The 27,878-nt window shown below is 41.5% G+C and overlaps 1 protein-coding gene across 27 annotated transcripts in view; it reads right to left on the bottom strand.

Moving 5' to 3' along the window:
- nrxn3a (neurexin 3a) overlaps nucleotides 1-27,200 on the bottom strand; it is a 1,776,465-nt gene extending 1,749,265 nt beyond the window's left edge. For 25 of the 27 annotated variants that reach the window (XR_007957567.1, XR_007957568.1, XR_007957570.1 and 22 more), the window contains exon 1: nucleotides 26,982-27,200. The gene's annotated coding sequence lies outside the window, so the exon portion shown is untranslated. Of the gene's footprint in view, nucleotides 1-3,207; nucleotides 3,258-24,606; nucleotides 24,628-26,981 lie in introns of those variants that run through there. The other 2 variants (XM_052031002.1, XM_052031012.1) reach the window with 2 other exon arrangements.
- Nucleotides 27,201-27,878: the final 678 nt, after the last annotated feature.

Below are 27,878 nucleotides of genomic sequence, written 5' to 3'. Positions count from 1 at the left end.
CTGCCAGGCTGTAATGTCATCAAAGGAACTGGATAAGCTTACTATCATTGCTTCTTCATTATTGAACAGTTTAGTATACCCGTACCATAGTCACAGAAGAATCAACACTTTTCACAATATAAATTACTACTGCACTTACATATATTTAAACAGCACTTTTCACAACCTCAGTACCTTCAAAAGCATTTCACAGCAAGCTAAATACTAGCTTGAAGTGCAGTGTCTTTGTAATGTTGGGAAATGTGGCAGATAATTTGCTCATAGCAAGTTTGACAAACAGCAAAGTGATACTGTCCAGATGTTTCTTTAAGATATTAGTTGAGGAATAAATGTTGGACAGGGCACAAAAAATAGCCCTGCTCTTCAACTCTTAAGCCTAAACTCCTAAACTATAACCTTGCTGCTGTTTCACCATAGAAACTCCAACTAAAGATTTTGTTACAATAATTCAGAATAATTTATAAATAGGCTATTCAACCCATCACATGTGCTAGTGATCAACATTCCAAAGAAGAACTAGGAATACTTCTGATTCCACTTAAGATTCTATTTCTAACCTCTTGATTCTTTATGTGTTTTGCATGACAGTTCCTTGAAGACCTGTATAGTTAGAAAAAAAATCTAGCTGCAGTATCTCAGAAAGTCAAATGAAAATGTCTGCTTCTGGTTTAAGGGTTGTCTTGAGATTAAGGACAATTAATCAATCTGGCACAACAATACTAAAATACACCCACTACATAATTAAAAATGAAATAGAGTAGCACAGGGTCTACAGTAGAGAAACACCCTATTTGGCCCAAGTGGTCCTCGCTTATGCTCCACACAAGCCTCCTATTATTTAACCCTATTGGATATCCTATTTTCTCTCTCATGTATTTCTCAAGCATCTAAGCTTCAATTACTCCATTTATTCCAGTTCTACATTCAAACCAATGTCCAGATAAAAATAATTTCTCCTGGATTTATTTTCTATCTTGTAACTCACAATTTTGGTCTTCCTCAGCAAATGAAAACACCTTCTCAAATATAATGTTAATGTCTGACTTCAGATAATTATTACTATAACTGTTCAATGAAATAAAAGTTATTTGTTAACATACTCATGTAATCATCACGGCACAGGAGGCTACCAAACAGCCCACTGTGTTTCTGCCAGCTCTAGAGGAGCTATCACATCAGTACTATTCCACTGCTCTTCCCCTGTGGCTCTGCAACCGTTCTCTTTTAAGTACCTATGCCATTCTTTTTGAAGATGCTGATTAGTGACTTCCATGTCATAACAACTCTGGAACAAAAAAAAATTCCTCACATCCCACATACGTATAACTTTGCCCAAAATTGTAAGTTCACTTTACCTAGTGTTTGAACCAGTTGCTAATGGGAACAACTTCTCTCTATTTACTCTACCCAGACCATTTGTGATCTTGTGTACTTCTATAAAACCTTTGAACCTTCTTTGCTCTATGGAGAACAAACCCAGCTTCTCATCTAATCCTAAAACTGAAATCCCTCATCCTTGGGACCATTCTAGTTTATCTTTCCTGGACCTCTCTAGGACAGGAGTAATTTCTAATTCTCTATGTCTGTACATTTCATGAGACCTTTAAATTTGGTGCTCGGTATTTAATACTTCATCCAAGGCTACTTAAAATGTCCGCAGTACACTAATGGAAAAGAAGACTTCAACAGTAATTTGAGAAGAATCGTCTGGAATAAATATTATGGATCGTTGCTAATAATGAGTTTGTCTTCAGTGATTACACACTTCAATGCTACGATCACCATTCCACTGTTGATTGCAGTTCTTAATGAATTTTTATTCAGAATGGTTTCTGTTTCTGTAACAAAACACCAACTGATACATGGTTTCAGACAATGCAAATATATGCAGTGATAATACAATTAATCAAAGTGTATTGATGTTTTGAGAGCTGCTCCTCACACCACATAAAACCAAGATTAAAACATTTAGGACAAAAAGACTAAATAGTTGTTCATTGCCCATATTCACACCACTGAACAAGAAAAAAATAAGGTCTGATATATTCTCAAGTGCTCAAAATCCAATCTACATATAAATGGCTGAATATAGTGCCTTCTCTATTGAGCCTCATAATGGACTATGGACAAAATATAAAAGACATTGATGATTATTTTAATGTATTACATGATCTGTAAGAATTTCAGCATATTGAAGATAGTGTAAATTTTATTTTGGAGTCAATCCTCAAGTTCAGGCTTTCAGCAAAATTTGAGGTTACAAATCAGTATGCATTGCCCCCATTTTTCAAGTACAAATCTGGTGCAAAGTATAGCAATTGAGCGGTGAGATGATAAGTTTAAGTTTACAGAGTCACTTCTATTGAAAGATGCAAGGTATTTGCTGAAAGCTGGCTTAATGTTCCCTTAATATCACAAAATTGTTATGGCATAGGAAGTGACTTAGAGCAATCAGTCTCACTTCCCAACAACCCTGCAAACTTTCCCTAAAGTGTCCATCCAATTCTTTTTGAAAGGGATATCAGAGTCAGAGCAGGATGGAGAACTGAAGTGACAGGAAACTGGAAGCTCAGGAGTCACCTCTGCAGATTAAATAAAGGTGCTCCTTATAGCGATCACCCAATCTACAATTGGCTTCCCGAATGTAGAGACTGCATTGTGAGCACCAAATGAGGTGTAATAAACATACAAATTAGATGCAGGAGTAGGCCACTTGGCTCTCTGAGTTGCGATTACAATCAAATGAGATTATTAATTTGATTGTATTCTCAACTCAGCATTCCTGGTTACCTGTGGTAACTTTTCATACCGTAGTTTATCAGAAAGCTATCTACCTCTGCCTCAAAAATATACAAAATTATGCCTCCACTGCCCTTTGGAGGGAGTTCCAAAGACTCTCAAATTCTGTCTTAAATGGGCAACGTCCTATTTTTAATGACCCCTAGATATAGTTTCTCCCACAAGAGAAAAGATTCTCTCCAAATCCGCCCCATCAAGGTCCCTCGATATTTTATATGTTTCAATCAAGTCCCCTCTTGCTTTTCTAAACTCCAGTGGTTACAAGCCAAGCCTGTACAAATTTTCCTTATAAGAAAACATCCTCTGAACTGCTTACAAAGCATTAACATCTTTCCTTAAATCAGGAAACTAATATACATAGTACTCCAGGTATGGTCTTGCCAATTCCCTATATAATTGAAACATTACCTCCATATTTTTGCAGTCAATTCCCCTTGGAGCAAAAAATTGCAGATGCTTGAAATCTGAAACAAAAGCAGAAAGTGTGGAAATTCTCAGTCGGTCAGGCAGTTAGTGGGGGAAAGAAACAGAGTTGTTGTTTCAGGTCAAGGACCTTACACTGAAGATGTCAAGATAGCAACTACTTTCAAAATTATCCAGTGGAGACACACAAAAAAAACAAATAGACACAAGAGTAGTATAGCCACATCATGGAGAGAAGGGAAAAAAAGGAGGTGGGGGTGGGCAGCATGAAGTACATTGTAACCAGGTTTTAACCAACATTGTCACCAAATTGAGCAAACAATTTGATCAATTTTGGTCTGCAACATACCACAGGCATTCCCTGTTCTCTCTACCTCTCCCCACCTCTACATTATTGTACCTTCAAATCTTCCAGTTCCGACGAAGGGCCCTTGACCCAAAATGCCAACTCTGTTTCTCTCCCCACTGGTACTGCCTGACCTCCTGAATGACAACATTGTTTGCTTTCCTAATTACTTACAGAACTTACTGGCCTTCTGAGAATCATCCATAATAACACTCAGATCCATTTACATTTCAGAACATTGCAATCTCTCAGCATTTAGATAATATGCTTCCTTTTTATTTTACCTTAGAAAATGGACGATTTCACATTTCCCACATCACATCCCTATTGTCAGATCACTGCCCACCCCTCACTCCTCCACTAATGCAATCTATATCACTTTGGCCTCTTCACAAAAGAAACAAGTACCAGTAAACCAATTCAGACGAAGGGTCTTTAACCGGAAACAACAACTCGGTTTATTTTTCCACAGATGCTGCCTGAACTGCTTAATGTTTCCATCATTTATTTTCATTAGAAAAAAGTCACTGCTTTACATGAAAAGAGCTTTTGGGATCTTGGATGTGGGAAGGGAAGGTAAAAGACAGGTACCATGAGAAGTGGAGTTGATATTGGTAGAGAAGAAATGGAAGAGTGAATAGGGAGTGCAAGGGTAAGAGAAAAGGAGGAGAGAGGGCCAAGCAGTTCCCCTCGATCATCACTCTCCCTCTGGCTGAGCTTGATCACATATTGAATAATTTCTCCTTTAACTCCACTCATTTATTCCAAATAAAAGATGTAGCTAAGGGAACCTGCATAGGTCCAAGCTGTATAGAAAACCTCCATTCAGTTTTCAGAAGTGACCGAAAGCTTCCAGTTGCCCGACACTTCTGTTATCCACCCCATTTCCACTCTTACCTCTGTATTTGGCAACTTATGATGTAGATACCTGTTGGCACATAAAATTAATTCTCAATCCAAATTCAACCTGATCATAGCCAAGAGGGTGAATCCACGAAAGGCATCTGGTCCAGACAGCGTACCTGGCCAAGTACTAAAAATTGGTGTTGACCAAGCGGCTGAAGTACTTACAGACATATTCAACCTCTTGCTTTTGTGGTCTGAGGTTCCCACCTCTTCAAAAAGGCATCCATTTTACTGGTGCCCAAGAAGAGCATAGTGACCTGCCTCAATGACTACCGTCCAGTCACACTAACATCAACCATAATGAAGTGCTTTGAGGGGTTGATTATGGCACAAATGAGCTCTTGCCTCAGAGATGACCTGGATCCATTCCAATTTGCCTGCTGCCACAACAGATCAACAACAGATGCAACTTCTCTGGCTCTTCACTCTGCTCTGGACCATCTAGACAACAGGAACTCATACATCATGCTGCTGTTCATCAACTACAGCTCAGCGTTCAACACAATCATCCCATCCAAATTTATCAACAAGCTTCAAGACATGGGCCTCTGTACCTCCCTCTGCAACTGGATTATCGACTTCCTCATCAGCAGACCTCAATCAGTGAGGATCGGTAACAACATCTCCTCCTTGCTGATCAACACAAGTGCACAATCAACAAGGCTGTGTGCTTAGCCCTCTGCTTTACTCTCTTTACACACATGACTGTGTGGCTAAGCACAGCTCTAATGCCATCTTCAAATTTGCCAACAACACTACTGTTGTTGGACCAATCACAGGTGGCAATGAATCAGCTTACCAGAGTGAGATAAGCGGTACCACAACAACCTCTCTCTCAACATCAGCAAATCTAAAGAGCTGATTGTTGACTACAGGAAGCGGAAGGAGGGTAACGTGCGCTAGTCTACATTGGGGGATCAGTGGTAGAGAGAGTCAGCAGCTTTAAATTCGCAGACATTAACATATCGGATGACCTGTCAGGGGCCCAGCACTTAGGTACAATCATAAGGAAAGCGCACCAGCGTCTTTACTTTATGAGGAGGTTAAGGAGGTTCGGCTTGTCACCGAACACTCTAACAAACTTCTATAGATGTACTGTTTAAAGTATCCTGACTGGTTGCATCATGGTCTGGGAGGGCAATTCAAATGCGCAGGAATGCAAGAAGCTGCAGAGTGGTGGACTCTCCCCAATACATCACTGGCACATCCCTCCCCACCATTGGTAGTATCAACAGGAGTTGCTGCCTCAAGAAGGCAACATCCATCATCAAAGATCCCCACCATCCAGGCCACCTTTTCACAGCTACCATTGGGCAGGAGGTACAGAAGCCTGAATTCCCACATCGCCAGGTTCAAGAACAGCTATTTCCCTTCAACCATTTGTTTCTTGAACCAACCGGCAAAACCCTAATCACCACTGCAGTTTAGCTACTCTGATCACTTTGCACTAAAACGGACTTCGTTTATTTTTGTTCTAATTGTGTTTTTTTCTGGTAAAAATTGTGTATATTTTATGTTTAATTTATGTTTTTCTTGTCAACGCTGCTTATATTATTCTATGTTCCTGTGATACTGCTGCAAGTAAGCTTTATATTGCACCTGTGCATACATGTATTTGTGCATATGGCAGTGAACTCGACTTTGACTTTGATAATCTGAACCGACTTATGCAGAAGCCCTTAAGCTTTTTTCCTTAGCCAGCTGGGAAACATTTCCAGAATATCATATCTGGACACTAACATGGAGTCATACTTGACATCTACACACAAATCAGGCCCTCCAAGCTCAAATTAAGTCCCTCATCTGCCCCATGGAATGACACTGAGGTAAATTTGAAGCTGACCTTCAGTAAGGTCTTCCCAAATCCTGGGCAACACTTCCTATCCACTTCTTTGCCAAGTGGCTGGAGCTGCAGTTGGACTCACTCAGGAGCATCCATGATGCTGACAGCCTCACAGCTAAGAGCTTTAGTGAGGTGGTCACTCCTAAGGAGCAGGCGGCAGGTAGCTGGTTGACCACCAAGAGGGGTAGAAGGGATAGGCAGAGAGTGCAGGAATCCCCTGAGGCCATTCCCCTCAATAACACATTTTGGATACTATTGAAAAGATATCCTGTAGGAGGAGAGCATCAGCATCAGCCAGGTCTGTGGCACCACTACTGCCTCTGATGCACGGCAGAGGAGGGCGAAGCCAGAGAGAGCTATAGAGATTCAATAGTTAGGGGCACAGACAGGAGATTCTGTGGCTGCAAACAAGATGGTACGTTGCCTTCTGGGTGCCAGGATCAAGGATGTCTCTGAGCGGTTGCAGAAAATTCTCAAGGGAAAAGGGTGAGCAGCCAGAGGTCATTGTACATGTTGGTTCCAATGACAGAGGTCAAAAGAGGGATGAGGTCCTGCATAGTGAATGTAGGGAGTTAGGCAGGAAGTTAAAAGCAGGACTTCAAGGGTAGTAATCTCTGGATTACTACCAGTGCCAAGTGCTAGTGAGAGTAGGACCAGGAGGATAGGCTAGATGAATGCTGAGAAGCTGATGCAGAGGGCAGGGATTAAGATTTTTGTACTATTGCGATCTGGGATAGAGGGGGCCTGTACAATAGGGACTAGAGGCGGACCAATATCCTGGCAGAGAGATTTGCTGGAGCTATTCGGGAGGGTTTAAATTAATCTGGCAGAGAGGTGGGACCTAAAATAGTAGTGAAGCAGATGAGAAGGTTGAGGCCAATACAGTAGTTAAATAGAGCAAGTTCAGTAGTCAAAACAGGCGGGAGCATGCAAGGGAGTAAGAGAAGATAGATAGATAGATTAAACTGCATTTATTTCAATGCAAGAGGCCTGACAGGTTAGGCAGTTGAACTCAGGACATGGATGGGTACATGGGACTGGCATATTATATCTATTACATAAACATGGTTGAGAGGGACAGGACTGGGAAGACTGTTCCAAGGTACAGATGCTATAGGAAGGATGGAGGTGGAAGTACGGGAGGAGTGGGAGTTGCATTTATGATTAGGGAGAACATCACAGCAGTACTTAGACAGAATATTCCTGGGGGATCATCCAATGAGGCTAAATAGATGGAACTGAAAAATAAGAAAGGGGTGATCACTTTGATGGGACTGTACTATAGGTCCCCCAGTAGTCAGTGGGAATTAGAGCAGCAAAGGGAGATCACAGACAGCTTTAAGAATAATATGGTTATAGTAGCAGGGGATTTCAACTTTCCAAACATTGGCTGGGACTGCCATAGTGTTAAGGGCTTGGATGGTGAGGAACTTACAAAGTGTGTTCAGAAAAAAATTCTCAATCAATATGTAGAGAGATTTTACTAGAGAAGGGGCAAATGCATCTCCTCTTGGGAAATAAGCTAGAACAAGTGTCAGTGGAGGAGCACTTTGGGACCAGTGACCGTAATTCTATTAGTTTTAAAATAGTCTTGGAAAAAGATAGGACTGGTCCACAAGTTAAAGTCCTAAATTGGAGCAAGGCCAATTTTGCAGGGATCAGTGCTGGGTCCACTTCAGTTTGTCAATAATATTAACAATTTGGATCAGAATATAGGTAACGTGGTTAGTAAGTTTGCGGATGACACTAAAATTAGTGATACAGTGGACAATGAATAAGGTTACCTAAGGTTACAATGGGATCTTGATCAACTGGGCCAGTGAACCAAGGAATGGCAGATGGAGTGTAATTCAGATAAATGTGAGGTGTTGCACTTTGGTAAGACAAACTCAGGCAGGACTTACGCAGTGAATGACACAGCCTTGAGAAGTGTTGTAGAACAAAGAGACCTCGAGGTGCAGGTACATAGTTCCTTGAAAGTGGTGACACAGGTAGACAGGGTGGTGAAGAAGGCCTATGGCACATTTGCCTTCATTGGTCAGGATGATGAGTACAGGAGTTGGGCCATCTTGTTACAGCTCTACAAGATGTTGGTAAGGACAAATTTGAAGTTCTGCTTACAGTTCTTGTCACCCTGCTATAAGAAGGATGTCATTCAACCAGAAAGGGTGTATAAAAGATTTACAATGATGCTATCAGGACTGGAGGATTTGAGTTAACAGGAAAGCTGGCAAGGCTAGGAATTTTTTCCATGGGGGGTAGAAGGCTGAGGGGTAACCTTTAACAGGTTTATAAAATCATGACGGGCATAGATAAGGTGAACCACCACAGTCCTTTCCACAGCATAGGGGAGTCCAAAATTAGAGAGGATAGGTTTAAAATGAAAAGGGAAAGATTTAAAAAAGACCTGAGGGGCAACTTTTTCACACAAAGAGTTGTGGGTATATGAACAAGCTGCCAGAGGAAGTGGTAGAGGTGGATATACTCACAACATTTAAAAGACATTTGAACAGGTACATGGATAGGAAAGGATTAGAGGGATATGAGCCAAAAAGAGACAAGTGGAACTAGCTCAGTTAGACAACTTGGCCAGCATCAACGAGTTGAGCCGAAGGGCCTGCTTTCCATGCTGTATTGATCTGTGACTCTGTATCACTTCCTGCCACTGACATGAATCAAACATGAAATCAAAACCCAAAAATAACCCTTGCAGTCCCAGGTCAAGTCCTTAATCTGCAGCCTGACCAATCCACCCAATGCAGCTGCCACCCACCGACACCAAGCCAAACTGACCTGGGCTGAGTCAGGCTGGCACGACAAACTTGATCCAACATGAACCTGAATATTTTGGCAGGAAATCGACCCCACGTAGTCAGGTTCCATTGGGCTCTGGTCAGTTAGCCAGATCTACTACACTGTTCCAACTATGAACATTACAGACTTCTAGACAGAATACTGAATTCACTAATTTCAGATAACCAGATGTTCCTGTCTTTTATATCCCATTTCCCACATTCATATTTTTCTCTCCTGCTAATTTTAGATTTCATTTGGTGCCTTGTACACACACCTCCCCCGCACTCGTCTTTTTATTTTTACTAACCTTGACCAACTTCTTTTCACCGGCATCACCACCATAAGTTTCATTCTATCTCTACTGTTCTCCACCCTATCACAGATCTTCCTTTTAGTTCTGTCTGCCTCTTCCCCTAAACTTTACTTGCAACTTAAGGCTTAATTTCCAATGTTTTTCTGAGCTGATGAAGATTCATTGACCTGAAACATCCACCGATGCTGATCAACCTGCTGAATAGTTAAACCATTTTCTATTTTTTTTTCTTTCATATATCCAGTATCTGCATTACTTTGCTTGTGGATTCCTTTTAAAAGCCCTGATCAACTGTTTCTATTACCCTGACAGGCAGGGAGGCACAAATTGTAATTACACTCTATGTAAAATAGTTTTTCCTCATACTGTCCCAGTTTTTTTGCCGATCACTTCGAAACTGTCCTCTGGTCTTTGAACCATTCACTAATGGGAACAGCTCCTCTCCATTTACTCCACCTAGACCTATCACAATTCTGCACACTTCTATCAAACCTTCTCTCAGCCTTCCATGCTAAAGGGAAACTACAACAGTTTCTCCAGTCTTGTAGTTTAAGTTCCTAATCTCTGGATCCATTCTATCTCTTTGGCATCCTTGCAAAAAACAAATGGCTGGAGGAACTCAGCGGGTCAGGCGGCATCTGTGAAGGGAAATGGACAGTCGACATTTCAGGTCGAGATCCTTCATCTGGACTGAAAGATAGAGAGAAGATAACCCATATAAAGAGGTGAGGTGAAGAAGTGGAGCAAGAGTTGACAAGTGATAGGTGGATCCAGGTGAGAAGAGCTGATATGCAGACAGAGAAGAGTGGAAATAGCAACTGAGGCTGAGAGGTGATAGGTGGAGGCAACAAAGGGCTGCAGATGATGGAATTTCACAGGAAAAGAAACTGGAGCATGGAACCAAATAAGGGAGGTGGAGTGGGATGATGGGAACAGTAGGGGAAGGGTCCCAGTGGGAGGAGTGTGTGGTTGATGGGCAGATGGAGAGAGTGGAGGACGGGATGAAACAGGATGATAGGGAGGTGGATAGATAAGCATTCGCAGGGAGTAAAAAAGGGACAGAGGAGGAGCAGGTTACATTAAATTGGAGTTGGAGAATTCAATGTTCATGCCGTCAGGTTGTAGGCTATCCAGGCAGAATGAGGTGCTATCTCCCAAGTTTGTATTTAGCCTCACCCTGGCAGTGGAGGAAGCCAAAGAAGACAGGTCATTGTGGGAATAGGGAGGAGCAGTTAGGAGCTTCAGATGGCCATAACATATGCAGAGCAAGTGATCAGCAAAACAATCACCTAATCTGTACTTGGTCTCACCGATGTAGAGGAGGCCACATCGAGTGCACCAAATGCAATAAACAAGGTTGGAGGAGATCCATGTGAATCTCTGCCTCACCTGGAAGGGATGTTTAGGTTCCTGGATGGTGGTGAGGGACAAGCTGTAGGGATTGGTGTTTACACCTCCATCGATTGTGGGGGAAAGTGTCTGGGGAGGGGGAGGGATGAGTGAATCAGGCAATCATGGAGAGAGTGGTCCCTGTGGCTGGCAGAAAGGAGTGGGGAGGGGAAGATGTAGCTAGTGGTAAGATCACGTTGTAGTTAGCAGAAATGTCAAAGAATGATGTGCTGGATGCGCAAGATGGTGGGGTGAAAGTTAAGGACCAAGGAAACTCTATCCTTGTTCTCTGGGGGGAAGTGGGGTAAGAGCAGAAGTGCAGGAAATGGAGGAGATGCAAGTAATCAACTGGAGGGTTGGGGGGGGGTGGGGAAGTGAGTAAGCCCCATTCTCTAAACCAAGAAGACATCATCTCAAAAACAGATACAGCAGAGACGGAGAACCAGAGAGGAAGGAATGGCATCTTTACAAGAGACAGGGTATTGGCATTGGTTTATTATTGTCACTTGGACCGAGGTACAGTGAAAAGCTTGTCTTACAAACTGATCGTACAGGTCAATTCATTACACAGTGCAGTTACATTTAGTTAGTACAGAGTTCATTGATGTAGTACAGGTAAAAACAATAACAGTACAGAGTAAAGTGTCACAGCTACAGAGAAAGTGCAATGCAATAAGGTGCAAAGTCACAACAAGGTAGATCGTGAGGTCATAGTCCATCTCATTGTATAAGGGAACTGTTCAATAGTCTGGTGGTAGAAGCTGTCCTTAAGTCTGGTGGTACGTGCCTTCAGGCTCCTGTACAGTGGCATGCAAAAGTTTGGGCACCCCTGGTCAAAATTTCTGTTACTGTGAATAGCTAAGCGAGTAAAAGATGACCTGACTTCCAAAAGGCATAAAGTTAAAGATGACACATTTCTTTAATATTTTAAGCAAGATTACTTTTTTATTTCCATCTTTTACAGTTTCAAAATAACAAAAAAGGAAAAGGGCCTGAAGCAAAAGTTTGGGCACCCTGCATGGTCAGTACTTAATAACACACCCTTTGGCAAGTATCACAACTTGTAAATGCTTTCTGTAGCCAGCTAAGAGTCTTTCAATTCTTGTTTGGGGGATTTTTGCCCATTCTTCCTTGCAAAAGGCTTCTAGTTCTGTGAGATTCTTGGGCCGTCTTGCATGCACTGCTCCTTTGAGGTTTATCCACAGATTTTCGATGATGTTTAGGTTGGGGGACTGTGAGGTCCTTGCAAAACCTTCAGCTTGCGCCTCATGAGGTAGTCCATTGTGGATTTTGAGGTGTGGTTAGGATCGTTATCCTGTTGTAGAAGCCATCTTCTCTTCATCTTCAGCTTTTGTTTTACAGATGATGTGATGTTTGCTTCCAGAATTTGCCAGTATTTAATTGAATTCATTCTTCCTTCTACCAGTGAAATGTTCCCCATGCCATTGGCTGCAACACAAGCCCAAAGCATGATCGATTTACCCCCGTGCTTAACAGTTGGAGAGGTGTTCTTTTCATGAAATTCTGCACCCTTTTTTCTCCAAATATACCTTTGCTCATTGCGGCCAAAAAGTTCTATTTTAACTTCATCAGTCCATAGGACTTGTTTCCAAAATGCATCAGGCTTGTTTAGATGTTCCTTTGCAAACTTCTGACGCTGCATTTTGTGGTGAGGACGCAGGAAAGGTTTTCTTCTGATGACTCTTCCATGAAGGTCATATTTGTGCAGGTGTCGCTGCACAGTAGAACAGTGCACCATCACTCCAGAGTCTGCTAAATCTTCCTGAAGGTCTTTTGCAGTCAAACAGGGGTTTTGATTTGCCTTTCTAGCAATCCTACAAGCAGTTCTCTCGGAAAGTTTTCTTGGTCTTCCAGCCCTCAGCTTGACCTCCACCATTCCTGTTAACTGCCATTTCTTAATTACATTACGAACTGAGGAAACGGCTACCTGAAAATACTTTGCTATCTTCTTATAGCCTTCTCCTGCTTTGTGGGCATCATTTATTTTAATTTTCAGAGTGCTAGGCAGCTGCTTAGAGGAGCCCATGGCTGCTGATTGTTGGGACAAGGTTTGAAGAGTCAGGATATTTATAAAGCTTTGAAATTTGCATCACCTGGCCCCTCCGAATGATGACTGTGAACAAGCCATAGCCCTAACAAGCTAACGAAGGTCTGAGAACTTGGTAAAAGTTATTTGAGAGCTCAAATCTCTTGGGGTGCCCAAACTTTTGCGTGGTGCTCCATTCCTTTTTTCACTCTAAAGGTGTACAAAACAAAAATAAAACACTAATCTTGCTTAAAATGTTGAAAAGAATGTTTCATCTTTAACTTTAAGACTTTGGGAGATCAGTTCATCTGCTACTCAACTATTCACAGTAACAGAAATTTTGACCAGGGGTGCTCAAACTTTTGCATGCCACTGTATCTTCTACCCGATGGAAGAGGAGAGAAGAGAGAATGTCCCAGGTGAGTGGGGTCTTTGATTATGCTGACTGCTTCACCAAGACAACAAGAGGTAAAGACAGAGTCCAAGGAGGGGAGGCTGGTGTCCGTGATGCACTGGGCTGTGTCCACAACTCTCTGCAGTTTCTTGCAGTTCTGGGCAGAGCAGTTGCTGTACCAAGCTGTGATACATCCTGATAGGATGCTTTCTATGGTGCATCTGTAAAAGTTGGTGGAGTCAAAGGGGACAAACCAAATTTCTTTAGCCTCCTGAGGAAGTAGAGGCGTTGGTGAGCTCTCTTGGCCGTGGCTTCTACGTGATTTGACCAGGACAGGCTGTTGGTGATGTTCATTCCCAGGAATTTGAAGCTCTCAACCCTCTAGACCTCAGCACCATTGATATAGACAGGTGCATGTACACCGTACCCTTTCCTGAAGTCAATGACCAGCTCTTTAGTTTTGTTGACATTGAGGGAAAGGTTGTTGTCATGACACCATTCCACTAAGCTTTCTATCTCCTTCCTGTACCCCGACTCATCATTGAGATACGGCCAACAACGGTGGTATCATCTGCAAACTGGTAGATGGAGTTAGAGCAGAATCTGGCCACACAAAGTCATGAGTGTATAGGGAGGAGAGTAGAGGGCTGAGGACGCAGCCTTGTGGGGCACCAGTGTTGACAATAATCGTACCGGAGGTATTACTGCCTATCCTCACTGATTGCAGTCTATCTGTTAGAAAGTCAAGGATCCAGTTACAGAGGGAGGTGTTGAGTCCTAGGTCTTGGAGTTTGGTGACAAGCTTACTTGGGATTATTGTATTCAAGGCAGAGCTGTAGTCAATAAACAAAAGTCTAATGTAGGTGTCTTTACTGTCCAGATGCTCCAGAGCTGAATGTAGGGCCAGGGAGATGCTGCAGACCTGTTTCGGTGATAGGTGAATTGCAATGGGTCTAGGTTGTCTGGTAGGCTAGAGTTGATGCGTGCCATGACCAACCTCTCAAAACACTTCATGATGATGGATGTCAGAGCCACTGGTCAGTAGTCATTGAGGCATGTTACCTTGCTTTTCTTCAGTACCGGGATGATAGTGGTCTTCTTAAAACAGGTGGGAACCTGAGATTGAAGCATGGAGAGGTTAAATATGTCCTCAAATACTTCTGCCAGCTGATCAGCACAAGATCTGAGCACACGGCCAGGGACATCACCTGGGCCAGGTGTTTTCCTCGTGTTCACTCTCCGGAAGACTGATCTTCACTGTCCTCCACTGTGATCACAGGTTTAGCTGCATTGGTGGCTGTCAGGGTGGATGGTGACAATCCACTTCCCTTCTGTTCAAAACACGCATAGAATGCGTTAAGTTCATCCGGAAGGGATGTGCTGTTGTTAGCTATGCTGCCCGGCTTCATCTTGTAGCCTGTTATGGCATGTAAGCCCTGCCATAACTGACGGCTGGTCAGGGACTCTATTTTGAGTTGGTATTGCCTCTTGGCATCCCTGACAGCTTTCCGAAGGTCATACCTCGATTTCTTGTTCAGAGCAGGATCACCAGATTTGTGTGCAGCAGTCCTCTCCTTCAGTAGGGAGTGGATCTCCCGCTTCATCCATGGTTTCCTGTTTGGGGACACCCGTATTGTCTTCTTTGGTACACAATCCTCCACACACGTGCTGATAAAGTCTGTGATGGTGGTGGCATACTCATCAAGGCTGGCAGCTGAGCCTTTGAACATGGACCAGTCCACGGTCTCAAAGCAGTCACTTAAGAGCTCATGGATTTCCTCAAACCAGCACTGCACGACTCTCCATACTGGATCCTCCCGTTTCAGTTTTTGTTTGTGTGGGTGGGAAGAGGTGTAGTTGTGGTAGCCATAGGAGCCAGTGGGTTTGCAGTAAATGTCAGTTTGTTCCAGGACTTCCATATCCTTCCTAAAGGATGGTAACTGGAGCTGGCTACAATTATCAAAATTAATGTTTTATTAAAATTCAAATAACCTTCTTATCGCCTTTATTTATGAAAAAGGGTATCCCATATGCTTTGCCAACCACTCCCTCAACATGTCCTGCCTTCAAAGGTTTACACCACAGTTCCCCTGTTAACCAAGAACCTAAAGCCAGAGTAATTTTATTCGTCAGAGGCATAGGCACAATGGGCCAAACAACCTCCTTGAGTAATGTAAACTTTCTACAATTCACCAGGGACACCAAATAAAATGTTTTATTTTTTTAATAAAAACAACAGCCCAAGATAGTATCTCTCACCCCATTTACCCTGAAACTAGCTGAAACTTGTTACCTCCCACAACTGGTATTGTCCTCACACCCCAGAATTTACCCAAAGCCTTCACTTGGAGGTGCAGGAAACTTTAAAATAATTTTTCAAGAAGTTAGCTCCAGCTGCTCAGTTAGATCAACTTTGTATCCTCAGCACTGATTCTTGAGTTAAATGGGTTTACAAAAAAAATCAAACCCTTAACTTGCTGGGTTTAGGGAATAAAGGCTATGTCTGTGTATGTTCCAAAATATTCTGATACATCATTGCGACTTACTTGACAGATTTGTCAGAAATGGATAACATATACAGACTTTTTCTCATACTGCTCACAATTTTATAAAAACGGTGAGCTGTCTTAAAAAGGACAAGAACATTATACCAAGAGAAACATAATTTCTTATTCTGCAACCAAAGTGTAGGTGTCTATTCCTTTGAACCTACAAATTGACTTGACTCATTAACATTGGGAGTTATTGCCATTCAGACTGAATATCAAACTCTGGCTTTGTTCATGGAAAGGCCATTTGCAAACCTCCAGGATTTTCTATTCATGGAGTTTCACAGTATTTTATTTTAAGTATGATAAAGAAATTTGCAGTGGATAGATAGGACAAGGTCCATGATTTACTGAATGTACATAAAGTTTTGTTTGAGAAAAAGGTGCAAATCGGTCTTCGGCAGAGTTATGTGAAATCAAATTCTGATACTGAAGTCTATTATACTGGAAGGAGTTAAGGAAATTTTACAGGTTCTGTTAGAGTCTGGCTATTGGATTCAATTGCAGACACATAGCAATCCTGCATCAGTAACACCCTGACAACAGGATCCAATTCTTTCCATGCACACTTCCACTTTGCAATCTAGATGCTCATTTTTTTTTAATATGCATACTGTTGGCCTGAAGGAATTTAAAATCTGAAAAACAGCTAGCTGGAACAATTCAAGGACAGTGGACAAGTGTTCTCACCACGTGGTGGAAGAAGTGGAGGCTGTCATTTTGTGAGACTGTTCTTGTGACCACCATTTTGTGAACTGGTTTTCTGAACTAACTCTTGCTGGATTAAAGTAATCAAAAGTGGACATAACAAAGGCCCTACCAATAATCTGCTGAATAAGAGATCATTTTCAAATAACAAGTTGCCTGAGGGATGTTTTTTTGACAAGGTAGAAGAATCAACACAGTTTATAAGAAGAATAGTCTGTGTCCGTGAACTGAAATAATCTGAACCCAGTGTCTGATTTTAATTGGCTATAACTGGTTTGAAATGGCCTGATTCAGAGAAAAGCAAAGGAATGACATCAGAGGCGTATCCTTATTTGGAAGAAGAGTAATGAGGTAATGTTACCTGTAGCCTTGGGCCAGAGCCAATGAAAAGTGGACACAGGCTAGCTCAATAAGTCAGAACCAATGGAATCAAAGTATAATGGTTCAGAACTGATAAGAATAGAGAATAATAATGAAGCATTTTGGATGCGTAGCAAATGAAAACTCTAGAGACTAACTATTGCAAGGAAGACCTCCATGCCAGTGGCAGGGAGAAGAAGGATCAATTGTTTGTGGGGATCCCCTATTTCGATGTTACAAGTTGGAAAACGTGAAGTGAGGGTCTGGGTGAGTATTGATATGGAAGGAACAAAAGCATCCAGGAACCTAAGTCATTGACCCAGGGACAACATAACTTATGTGGATATTTGCATTGATACAATAAAGTTGATACAATAAAGTTGCAAGTTTGAATTAATTAGGATTTGTGTGGTCATTTACTTAAGTTAGTTGACCGAGCAAGGGTAAACAGTACAAATGGGCAGCAAAAGAAAATTGCAAGTAATATAAAACTGAATGCTGATTTTAATATTTATAACTGAGATAACTTCATACCCAGATACTGGGCTATCAGTTTGGTACTAGGTATGAAATAACTGTACCCTCAATTACTCTGGTACCCTTAAGTTACTCAAGTAATTGATAGCTGTAATTGGTTTAATAATTGTCACATGTACCGAGGTACAGTGAAAAGCTTTGTTTTGCATGCCATTCAGACAGATCATTCCAAACATTAGTACATCAAGGTAGCAGAAAAGGAAAAACTACAATATTACAAAGATCATTTTATGCTGAAGAGAAAAAGAAACAAGTTATATACAACAGCAGTTACATTATGTGTGATAGTCATCAGAAAACTATACTTGATTTGTGCCTCGAATTATCAGTAAAGTCATTTCACTGATATTTAAAAATAAAACATGTTTATTCCACTTTGTCACATTGCTTGAAAAAAATCTTTAGTCTTTTGCTAGCTCCAACTGCATTGATGGCATGTGGTCAAGTCAACTTTCAATAGCTGTGTGAAGTTCCCATGATGAAGAAGATACTGATGGCTGCACTTTAAAAAGAGAAAATGCTCTGCTTTTTCTCATATTCTGTTCCTATATCTATCTCTACTGATACAGGTGAATGATTTCTGAATATATGACATGGTCATAATTGTATCTTTTCTTATTGATCACCAACCCTGTAACAATATCTGTTTGACATTTCGTTGGTATGCATCAACATAAAGTAATTAAATTTCAAACAAACATATGCCAATGATAGGCTTAAAATATATTGATTAAGCACACTGTAGAATCAGCAATACAACCTAATTTATATTGAGTAGGGATGGCCCAAAAAAAAACATTGACAAATGTTTATATTATCTGTAAGATCCATACCCATTAACAAAAGGTAAATATCAGAGACAAACAAACCATTAATTACAGGTAGGGTTCATCATTTTTATTATTCACCAAGATGTAATATTGATATCAAGATTAACAAGACCAACACTGATAGAATACAAATATTTTTCCAATTCTTTCAATTCTAGCTGTAAGTTACATTCTTATTTCTAGGTCAGAAAGCAACAGATCCCATGGACTTGATTGCCGAAATGCACTCCTACTGTTTTGTAACCTTTCTGGGTGAAAGCCACTACATAAATGCAAAAATTTGATTTAAATTTCTTCCTTCTCTCCTTAGCATACTTGAAGGTAGCCCATAAACCTTGGCAAACGCCTGCTAATCATTCCTTAAATATGAAACATGACAGTGAGCCGCTGTAGTTGACAGTACTCCATTGGATTTCCAGCTGCCTTGAGCTCATCCTCAGAGGGCACAGTATCACGGTCTTACAGGCTCAATAAAAAGATTCACTGGGATTAACAGCTGGTTTTAGGAGTTTCAACTCTGAGTCTCATTATTCAGTCAGAATAACATTTTCAAAAGAAAACTGCTACATTGGCAATAAATATCACACGGTAGTTCCTTAAACATTCCATTTTGATGAGATGTTGTCCAAGCATCTAAAAATAAATAAGGAGTAAATTATTCAGGCAGGAACATTGCTTATCCGTGATGACTAGACTGGGTTGCCTATGTTTGAAGCCTGAACATAAAGCTTTCACATAACTTTGTCAACTTCTCAAGGATTATTCAATCTATGCCACATAAAGTAAGTAAACTACATAGGCTCTTCTGATGAAGGGTCCTACCAAAATATTAACCTATATTTCTTTTTTTAACAACAGTATTAAAGACTCTGAAGTTAATCCAGGTGAGTGAAAAGACAGATCAGTCAATGTTGATTTGGGAGAACAGGCTTTAGGAGCTGGTTAGTCTCTGCCTGTTCCGAAACATAAAACTTTTGCTCTTGGTTTTAAAAGCATCATTTTCCACTTATACTGTGCAGCAGAAAAAAATCCTGGGGGCCTCAAAGGACAATTGCAATTAAGAATACAAAATTATTCTGCAACAAATTTTCCCATCCCCTCCTCCCAAAAATTGCATTAAATAGACAAAAGAGATAAGTAAACATTTCCGTTTCTCCACTTTACAATTGTATCAGAGATTAGGAAATACTCTTTCCGAACACGAATAATCATAATGAGATTATTACAGTGTTTGGCACAAATACCAAACCTGTATTCTTAAATAAAACTAAATCTCTCTACTGCCTCATCCTCTTCTCCGCTTTAAGATATTCTTTAAAATCTGCATCCTTGACCAGAATTTATGGTCATGGGCCTTAATATCTCTTTATGTGGCAAGGTGTTAGTTTTTGCTCAGGTGTAGCAGTAAGGATATAAGAATAATAAGCAAAGAAAAAAACTGTAGATGCTGGAAATCTAAAGATATATAATAGAATGTCAGTGTGTCCCACATGTTACTCTGTGATGAAACAACCTAGAAATCTAAAATTTTGCATAAGGATACAGTTCTTTATAAAAACCCCATTGGAGGCCATCCACAGCTCAAAGGGAGCCAAATTTTAATTTTCCCTATTGAAAATTGATGAGATTCTGTTAAGATGTATTTTTGAGGTACTAAATATTTGGATGGACCTGATCTAAGTAGTTCTAATCTAGCTGAATCACAAAATCTGTGCACTGAGTTTTTGCAGGAGGCAGCTACAACTTAAACCAGTTAGACAAATATATCCAAGAGAAAGAGCCAAGTTTTGTGAGGTAACCAAGAAATAATTCAGATACTATTACAGTGGCTGTTTACAATGACCAAGGATATTCTGATGGAATGGGAAAAACTTTCCTTTTTAATCTACTTTTGGCTAAAGTTAAAAGACAAAACATGATTGTCCTGGCTATGGTATCATCACCATCATCTTTTGACGGGGAAAACTGCACATTCAACTTTTAAATTCCCTTTAAATTTGACAAATGAAGATGCCCCAACTTGTAACATTGGTTGGGAAAATGCAAAGGAACAAAATCTAGAAGATTGCAAATTTATTGTCTGGGATGAATGTACAATGGCTCACAAAGGAACCACTGAAGCATTGAATCAAAACTGCATGATCTTAGACACAATAATAAATGAATGGGAGGTCCTGATGCAGGGTTTCGACCTGAAATGTTGACAATTCCTTTCCCCTCACAGATGCTGCTCGACACACTGAGTTCCTCCAGCAGACTGTCTGTTCCAGATTCCAACAACTGCAGTCTCTTGTGTCTCCTTTAGTGCTAGCTGGAGATTTTCTACAAATGCTACCAGTAATTCCACAAGGTGCTAAAGCAGATGAATTGAAAGCCTGTATTAAAGCACTGTATATTTGGGAAAATGCTAAATGATTATACTTGAAAACCAGTATGCGATCACATTTGACAGGCGCTCCATCTGCGAAAGAGTTTGCCTCTAATTAAACACAAAGACTCATCAAGAATAATTTTGATGAAAAACTTGGGCTGAATTGTTACATCACTTCATGATCTGATGTAAGCCATTCTCCCAAATGTCAATTAACTCTATTGGAATTACCAATGGTTGCATGAAAGAGCAGTTTTAGCACCAAAATATGACTCAGCACAGGCCATGAATAAAGACCTTCTTTCAAAGCTTCCCAGACAACCAATACAATATAAATCTATTGACAGACATTGATGAGGCTGTGCATTTTCCTGTTGAATTTTTAAACTCTGTCACCACCTGGTGTGTCAGTACATTATCTTGAACTTAAAGGCACACCAATCATGATACTCAGGAATTTGGATCCACCAATACTATGCAACACAAGATTATCAGTTCAAAAATTACTACACATGTAACTGAAGATATAATAGTGACTGGTAAAGCTATTGGGGGAAATGTCTTCATCCCTCGGATATACCAAATATCCCATCTGATCTACCTTTCCAATTTCAGCGACATCAATTCGCTGAAGACATAAGAGACTACAGATGCTTGAATATGGAGGACAAACAATCTGCTGGAGGGAAACAGGTCGAGCAGCATCTGTAAAGGAATTGATGTTTCAGGTTGAAACCCTGCATCAGAATCATCCAGATGCAGGGTTTTAACCTGAAACATCTACTACAATTCCACCCCCTCCCTGACAGATGCTGCTTGATAGGCTGAACTCCTCCAGCAGATTGTTTGTGATTTGAGTTTCCCGTTCAACTTAGTCCCTGTTCAACTTATTTTTGCTGTGAGCATTAACAAGGTGCAAGGACGATCACTAAAAGTTGTTGGCTTTAATCTCAATACGCAATGCTTTTACCATGGTGATCCATATGCTGGTTGCTCCGGAGCTGGAGATAAACATAATCTAACATTTTTACAACAGATTCTAAAGAAAGAAATATAATGTATTCTGAAGCATTTTAGCATCGAAATCAAGCAAATTTATGCATTGTGCAAAGGTACATATCTACTTAAAAATAACTACATTAAATGTAATTTTTGTACACATTTATTTTCAGAGTGTATGTTTTATTATCAATTTTAGTTAAACTACGTAATTTTAACACAAATTATATTATTCATGGAATAATTAAATATTTAAATCAGATTTTATTCATTTACAAGAATATATGTTATAAAACCCAATTGCATGGAAATAAATGCAAACATCATGATTGCCAGCATATCCAGGCACCTACCAGTCTCTGTGTAAAAAACTTGCCCCACACATCTCCTTTAAACTTTCCCCCTCACCCTCACTTAAATGCATGTCCTCTCATATTTGACATTTCTACCCTGAGAGAAAGATTCTAACTGTCCACCCTATCTATGCCTCTTATAATTTTATAAACTTGTCAGGTCTCCTCTCAGCCTTGGATGCTCCAGAGAGAACAACCCAAATTTGTCCAACCTCTCCTTATAGCTCATACCTCCTAATCCTGGCAGCATCCTGGTAATCCTCTTCTGCACCCTCTCCATATCCTTCCTGTAATGGGGCGACCAGAACTGCACTCAATACTCCAAGTGCAGCCTAACCAAAATTTTAGATAGCTGCCACATGACTTCCTTGCTCTTATACTCAATGCCCTGACCTATGAAGGCAAAAATGCCATATGCCTTCTTTGCCATCCTTTCTACTTGCGTGGCCAAGTACTCACTCTCTGTAACTGTGACACTTTATTCTGCATTCTGTTCTGTTTCCCCTTGTACTACCTCAATGCACTGTGAAATGAATTGATCTGTATGAACCGTATGCAAGACAAGTTTTTCATTGTCCCTCGGTACATGTGACAATAATAAAACCAATTTACCAATAAAGGTACCAATTTATTTACGGTGTCATCAGGGCAGGTACCAAAAGCGTGGTCAATGTGACAAGTTTTAAGGAGTGTCTTCAAGAATAAAGAGGGAGGGGGGTGGGGGTTGAGGAGGTGGAGGCAGTGGAGAGATTTAAGGAGGGAATTCCAGAGGGTTGGGTCTTCGATGCCGAGGGCACCGCCGCCGGTCGTGGGGCCAAAGGAAATCAGAGGCGATGAGGGATAGATCCATGCAAGGATTTTAAAACGAGAGTGAGAATTATAAAATTCAGTGGAGGCCGCCGACCGGATTGAGCCCTGAACCGGACTTCTGCGACTTTGAGACACGAGGTGTGTCTCAAAAGCCGTGTCTATTTTATTTTTGAAGGCATTTTACCTCAGGTTTTCTGTGTTCCGAGCTCATGATGGTAATGTGGCTCCGATATCCCCCAAGAGTGACCGGTGTGCAGTGGGCGTCGAGTCGAGGCCCCGACGACTCAGGCCGGGGCCTCCCGCGCTACCGCGCGCCCGCCCACCAGCCCGCCGACTGGGAGCGCGTGCCGCGCGGCCCCTTCCTTTGATCCGCCGCGCGCCTCCCGCCGCTGCCGCGCGCATGCGCGCCGCCATCCCGGGCTCTCGCCTCTGCCTCACGCTCGCCAATGGATCATAAACAACCGGCCCGGCGCAACACCTGGAGCGTTTTGCTGCTTCTCGCCCACTACCCTCCCAACTCCTCCCACCCACATTATTTATATTAGAAAAAAAATCCCCCCCCCAAAAAAATCATTGCAATTAAAAATACATCAAATCCTTTCCCACATCTGCATTAAATGGAGAAATGTGTCAAGTTTCCCACCTAGCCACTTTACAATGATATTGGAGGTTCGGAAATATTCTTCCCAAGCGCTAATATCATTAATGCAACGATGCAAAATTTGCATAGTTTGCCATGAACACTGAACCTGTCCGTCTCGTATTCTTAAATGAAAAAAAGAACAACTATAACGCGTCCCTAAGTATACAAAGGACTTTAAACCCCGTTTGTTATGTTCTTCCCTATGCTGTTCTCTGCCTCAAACTCCAAGCTGACTGACATCACGATTGTGCAGGATGGAAAATGCGCGCCTCACATTAGTAAACCAATAATACCATTTGCTAACAATTTGTAAAGGACGAATGTATATTGGCGGCGATCAAATCTGAACTTCTTCACACCCCCCCCCCCCCCAAGTTATCTTTATCAATTTTTGCGCTACTACGATTAACATAGAAATACATTTACAGGCCAATTCAAACACCGGGAAGCAATGCACCCGAAAAGGTGGGTGAAAAGACGTGGGAGTGCTCACTGACTGACCTCATATCCCCCAGAGTTAGAGGTAAATCGGTGATGGTTTTTCTCCATTTCCTGATATTGAAAAACAATCGCCTTCATTTTGTAATATTTGTGCAATTCCAGAAATACGTGTCAAATTAGATCAACAACTGACCATAGTATGCTGCTGGAGACAAACATTTGCTGAAAATGTTATATGTTAAAAACCATATTTTGTATTTAGCTCACCAGCGCCTGAGCACCACTAGCCGCCTCGTCATACTTGTTTCACTTAAAAAAAGTTATGCTTCAACGATTCCACGAATTTTCTGGAAATAGGTTCTGCAATTCCAGCAGTTGCGTTGCATTAAATAAAACACCGGGTGAATTGTGAAATGTCCCCTCATGGTGAAAAGACAGGCGCAATATTTTCATATAATGCGCTGCTAGAACAACATGCCGGCCAAAACTGGTCAATCATTCGCTTAAATCCGGATTTATTTCAAGGGTAAACCAGTCCACGTGTTCCTCCCCTCACCGATTAATAATCGGCGTTTACAAAACAATCTGATTTAAAACGACGAAAAAGATAAATACGCAGAAATTAAACCTCTCCAGATGGTACAACGCGAGTATTTCACTGAACACAGCCAATGCACAGATTCACAATTTGAAGACTACTAGCTGCATATTCTGAGAGCTTGTCGTCTGGTCGGAATGACTATCCCTACCTGCGATGTTCTAAAATCCACCCTTCAGTAACCTTGGGTCACAATTGTAGAATACACTCAGGCAATAGATTCAGATGACATTTGTAAGGGATAAAAAACGCCCCAGTAACTGCTTCAGTTGTTTCACTGTTCTCAATCCGATGCAATATCGTTCCCACAAATACATTTACCAAATATTTTTATAGCTTACAAATTAGCTCCAGGTTGCATTGTCATTGTTCAAGAATGTATTGAATAAATTCGGGCGCACTAAGGTTGGTGGTCACAACAGACGTAACATGCGTGGACTTCAGCGCGGGTGAGATCCCAATGGAGCAGGAGACCATTTAAAGATGTTAACAGCTCTTTGCGCCGGGAGAATGCGCAAAGTATCTCGCCTGAGGCTGGTGCTTATCTTTTATGTTTCCACAGACTCCTCATGATTTTGGTGTTTCAAATAAAAAGATTGCAGAAAAAGAGGACAGAGAATCTGTGCATGGCAAGAAAGCTGTCTCCTGTGCTGTATATTTCACTGGAGTTGTCTGTACAGCATTCACATCAGGACGACTAACCGCAATGTTCGGTCACACATGCTGCTTGTGGTTTCTCTGAACATATATCTTTAAATACATTTAATTCAACATTGCGTTTCAGAAGTCGCCCGATCAATGTAAAAAGTACCGTTCAAGTGTGGAGGTGAATGTCAAGTCAGAATAAAGGATAAATGTTTTTCCCTCAACAAATTCGAAGTTTGCAAGAAATTGAAAAAGTAACAGCATGGGATGGAGAAAATATTGCAGTTGCAATAGGTTACGAGTACGAACCACGCAGCAAGAGCTGCAACTTGAAAGTGTACAAAAAATGATCAAAACATATATTTGCGTAGTTGGCTCAACCTTTGAGTCGTTCAGTACTATACCCAAAATAAAATCGATAACATGTTCTGGGCCTTTCCAGTCCCACCGGTAGCTAAATTTAAAAAAAATCAACAAGGAGGCCATTCGGCCCGTCGCATTAAGGCCAGCAGCAGAAAATAGCTATTGGGTTTAACCCTAATCCCTAGCTGTTGGTTCATAGCCCTGTCGGTTACGACACATCAAGTGCTCATTCAAGTACTTTCTTCAATGTGATGCAGTTTTCTGCCGCTACCTGTGTTTCAGACAGTGAATTCCAGATCACCTCATCCCCACACTCCACCGCCTGGGTGAAAATAAAACACCTTAACACTTCTGCCAAATACTTTCAATCTGCACCCTTACACCCCACCCCACTCACACATGCATACACCCACACAATTACTGCCTCATCTGCTATAAGAAACAGCTCCTCCCTCCCTCCCATTTAGGCCCCTCGTAATATTCCGCATTTTAATAAAAATAATCCCTCAGCTACCTCTGCTCGAAAGAAAATCACCACAGCTCATCCCCGTACCTAAAATCCTACCCTCCTGCCAATGCTCACATCCTTAAAGAGTTAAGTAATGCAGTTCCCGCCTCCCTTCCTCATCACGTTTTACTATGACTCGCTGTTCTGATCAATATGAGGGAGGTTTATCTCGAATGTGGGCGCGATTACAGCCAGTTTGGATCTTTGGGATGGAGCCGCTAAGGTAGAAAAGTCGCCTCGTAGCTACAGCGAATAATCGAGAGGATTGTGTGTGTGAGAGAGAAGAGAGAGAGAGAGACGGTTCAGCCTCTTCACGCTGTATCAGTCATATAACGTCTCTTAAATTAAGCTTCACCTCCTCATAATGCTTATTTTTCTAAAATAAAAAACAACAGATTGCAAGAAGCTGCAAACTTCGCGTTTTAATTTGAAAATGGATTACCTGCACTGTCAAAGTCACCGGACTTCATAGCAAATACTTGCTCGTCCCCACATCCCCAGCACCCTCGGGTGCGAAGAGGGAGCGAGTAGGGAGCGAGTAGGAAGCAAGGGTTTGAGACACCGAATCTGCTACATTCCCAAAAGAAGCCCTCTCCTCCATTACTAAGAAACATCCCGTACGGATGAACGTATATGATGGAAGGTCATTGACCTGAAACGTTAACTGTGCTCCCTCCCTCTCCACAAACGCTGCTCTCCAGCATTTCCCGTTTTAATTTCAAATTTCCAGCATCCGCAGCTTTTTCTGCTTTTGTTTAATAATAACTCGCACTGTGTTTGGAAACCAAAACATATGTACAGATATCACAACTTTTACGACCGGGCTGTGTCCTCTCTCCCCAATGACCCATTGGGCGCCCATCCGTATTCACTCATTACGAGCGATATGTAACTCAAAAACTGGCGTTGACTTGCATTGCCCCTTGATTCTGAGCTACCAGACAACACAAACATAAAGAAGAGGCACGTGAAAGAGAATTTCTTCCGTTGCCAAGCGTAAGAAATCCTACCTCGTAAGTCTTGTCCCGGACACATACACACATACAAATCCAACACGATTCCCTTGGTTAAATCCTTTCGACGGTGAGATTAGACTCCCAAGAGGGCTGCAGCGATGAATGCACCGGTATGTAGCTTTGATCCCCAGCCACCCGAGATGCTGAACAGTTTAGCTGAAAAAAATAATCATCTCTCTTTCTGCTGCGGATTCCGCACGTCACGGCGCTCTGTCTGTCTCTCTCTGTCTCCTTTCTCTGGTACTCCGGTTAATGGCAAAACCTCTCATCAGGCGAGCCAACCTCAAGAGGAACAGCCCCGAAACCCCGCCCTTCACACCACCAACCGCACCATTTAAAAAGGAAACGGCTTTTACTTTCGGCTGCAAGGACCTAGAGGGACAGTAAGTAACCGCAATGGAACAGATGGCGATAACAGTAATTCGGGAGTTTGCATTCGACTGAAATCGTGGCGTGGGGGAAATTCATGTACCTGTCCTGTAAATTTTATCCCCCTCAAAAAAAACTCTACTAGTAGACTGACCAGACGGGAAATAAGACATAAAATTCAAATTAACTCAATTATTTTTGATGAAAGGTAATTTGATATTCTGACCTGAAACACCATCTCTCCACAGATGCCGCCTGGGCCGCTGAGTGTTTCGGATTTTTTCCGTTTTTATTTTCAGATTTCCAGTTTCTGCAGGCTTTTATTTGCTTCAGAACGATGTTCTTGATTGTTGGCCACCTAGTAATGTTTGAGATTGGGGTGAAATGAAATTAGGCTACTCAGCTCCTCAAGTCTGCTGTGCTATTTAATCAAAATTGCATCTCACTTCCATTTACCTGCCTTAGCTTCATATCAATGGAATCATGAATTCATACAGCATGAAATGAAATCAGCCAACTCAG

This window comes from Pristis pectinata, chromosome 1 (assembly GCF_009764475.1).
Source record: "Pristis pectinata isolate sPriPec2 chromosome 1, sPriPec2.1.pri, whole genome shotgun sequence".
Classification (NCBI taxonomy): domain Eukaryota; kingdom Metazoa; phylum Chordata; class Chondrichthyes; order Rhinopristiformes; family Pristidae; genus Pristis; species Pristis pectinata.
Note: the sequence above shows the minus strand (reverse complement) of the source record. Positions and strands in the feature narration are given on the sequence as shown.